The sequence below is a fragment of the Grammomys surdaster genome, unplaced genomic scaffold (assembly GCF_004785775.1).
Source record: "Grammomys surdaster isolate TR1022 unplaced genomic scaffold, NIH_TR_1.0 63, whole genome shotgun sequence".
NCBI lineage: Eukaryota > Metazoa > Chordata > Mammalia > Rodentia > Muridae > Grammomys > Grammomys surdaster.
The window spans coordinates 19,212,479-19,215,350 of NW_021604565.1; the positions used below are offsets into that span (position 1 = coordinate 19,212,479).

Here is a 2,872-nt window from a genome sequence, read left to right on the forward strand (position 1 = left end):
TGTAGAACCAAATCTGATCGCTCTATCCTGAATCTGGATATGGCCTTCTGCTTTGCTTTCGTGCTTTCCCAGATACAATCTGTAGTATCTGCCTAGCAATTGTGTTTAAATTGGTCTATCCCAAAAGTGTTCTGGGGAAGGACTGTTCTCTTAATATTTCAGTATATGCTTACTGATGTTTATTTACATATTTTTCTGATCATGTTTTTCTAAACTCAACTTTTCTGGGATCATTGCTTTCTTTGTTATATTCATGGATAAAGTTACAAAACTGAAGTAAAATGGTCTACAAAAAATCAAAACTACAGATTATCACAAAAAATAATGAAAAACAGAAGTACAACTTTGCTGAAAGTAAACATAGTGGTTAGTCAGGGATCATGAGATTCCTGACAAATACATTTGTGACTTAAAACTTGCAGTTGGTTGTTTCAGTTTCAAGCTTGTTCTATGTAACAACACAGGTTTTGCTTCAATAAACTATCTTAAACCATTTTCATGAGTCTTCAGTTTTAATATAATTGTTCAAAGGTCATTTCTCCATAGATCTACAACATAGAATTCTTTCGGAGGAAATTTAATCCTAATATTTATGAATCATTTACATTTAAATCATGAAAATACTACTATAAGAATCCCACTTAGCTATTTAATGCTGAGATTCTCTAACAGGATAATTATTTGTATATTTAAGATAAATTATTATTTGCCTGAAGTGATTCAGATAATTATCTTAATTACCCATTGGAGTCTTATGTGTAGACAAGTCATAATCAAGCCAAAATATACCACAATTGCAAGGTATTTTATTCTTTACATTTGGGAATCTATTTTGTCTAAGAGAGCTGACCCAGCAAATGAGACGCTTAAGAGAGATTGTTTAAATGGAAGCCTATTTGGTGATTAATGTATAATCCATATGTCACATTTAATATGAAAAGCTATTTAGATAAGTTTAGCAATTTTTGCTACACCATGTGACTTAAATAAATTAATTGTCAGGATAGAGAAAACGGAGTGTAGTATAATTTGGTACAGTGAAAATAATCAATAGATCAAACATTAGAAAAATTTAAATCTCCTCGAATTTTGTATTTTCTTGATTCTTTTAAAGTATGCTTCCATGTCACTTAAACTTTAAACCTTTCCTTCTTTCTTCTGCTTCTCCTTGTTTCAACAATTTAAACTTATATCTTTCAAGGAACCCACTTTTATTCTCTCTCCTGGATGTTTTCCTGTGGTTAATCACATCTTTCATGTCAATTAACTTTCCATTCCAAAGAATTCCATAAGAAAAGCCATCCCTAGGTACCCTAGACAGGTTAGCAATATCTTCAAAACTGATCATACTGTGTTTTTCTTCTAGTGGCTTTTATTAATAACTTCACTAACTAGACTTGGGAAACAGATATATCAATGTACCTATATGTCAGCAAGCTCCTTCAAAGAATAGTGACCAAATTTTACTGCTTATTTTGATATCTGTAGAATGAGCAAAGAAAACTTGAATGTTGTTACTTATATGTCTTTTTTGTCATTTCAACTTATAATAGTCCATGAGGAAAACATAAACTTTTCTATGAAAGAAAGATGCAATCACAGAATTTACTCTGTCTCTCTCTCTCTCTGTCTCTCTCTCTCTCTCTCTCTCTCTCTCTCTCTCTCTCTCTCTCTCTCCTCCCCCTCCCCGGAATACAATAGTTTTCTATCATGTTTCATCTAAAGGTAACTAGCTTGGTAGTATAGAAAAGCAAAAGATAGAGTTAATTTCTTTTATGGAGAAACAGGAAATGTCAATATTGAACTCTTGGATGTATAAATAGTGGAATATTCTAATCAATGTAAACAATAAACTTCTTAATTACTTTTAACAATATAAAGCGTTATGTCACCAAAAAATTCTTTTACATTGTACAACATAAAACTATTAATTTCCGGGGAGTCGGGTTCGCGCTGCGGTGGCCGCAGGGTCTCCCGGCCATCCAACCCCGGCTAGTAGCAGTCAGCAAAACAAAGTCTGCAGACATGGTTATTGAGGCCTATGGCTATGGCCAGCGCACTTTTGGAGAGAACTATGTTCAAGAACTACTAGAGAAAGCATCAAACCCTAAGATTCTGTCTTCGTGTCCTGAGATCAAATGGCACTTCATTGGTCATTTACAGAAACAAAATGTCAACAAACTGATGGACTCTGTGAAGTTGGCAGACAAGGTGAACTGTTCCTGGCAGAAGAAAGATTGTCCTGAACGACTGAAGGTTATGGTCCAGATTAACACCAGTGAAGAGGACAGTAAACACGGCCTTCTGCCTTCAGAGACCATAGCCGTCGTGGAACACATAAAGTCCAGTTGTCTCAGCCTGGAGTTCGTGGGTCTCATGACCTTAGGAAGCTTTGGGCATGATCTAAGTCAAGGACCAAACCCAGAGTTCCAGAGGATGCTGTCCCTGCAGCAGGAGCTGTGTGAGAAGCTGGGCATTCCCGTGGAGCAGGTGGAGCTTAGCATGGGCATGTTGGTGGACTTCCAGCATGCTGTTGAAGTCCTGTCTACAAATGTCCGGATAGGAAGCACTATTTTTGGAGAGCGAGATTACTCAAAGAAACCTGCCTCAGACAAGACTACAACAGACCTGAAGGCCTCAGTACCACTGGTGCAAGGACAGTGAAGCCAGGAAAGCTAGGAAGGTCAACCACGCACCAGCCTAGTTCATTTTGGTGTTCTGTATGTCCCCAGTCACAATCTTCTGTGGCCTATATAGAGTAGAGCGCTGAGGTTTACATATATTGATGGAGACCACCTGAGCTTAGCTTCTGCTTTAGGAAGCTCGGTTCAAGCAGTGGTTTAGGCTTGGATTTGAAGAGGTGTGAGACTTC

The 2,872-nt window shown here is 37.2% G+C and overlaps 1 pseudogene; it reads left to right on the forward strand.

Moving 5' to 3' along the window:
- The first annotated feature begins 1,977 nt into the window (after positions 1-1,977).
- LOC114621742 lies at positions 1,978-2,664 on the forward strand (annotated as a pseudogene).
- The last annotated feature ends 208 nt before the right edge of the window (positions 2,665-2,872 follow it).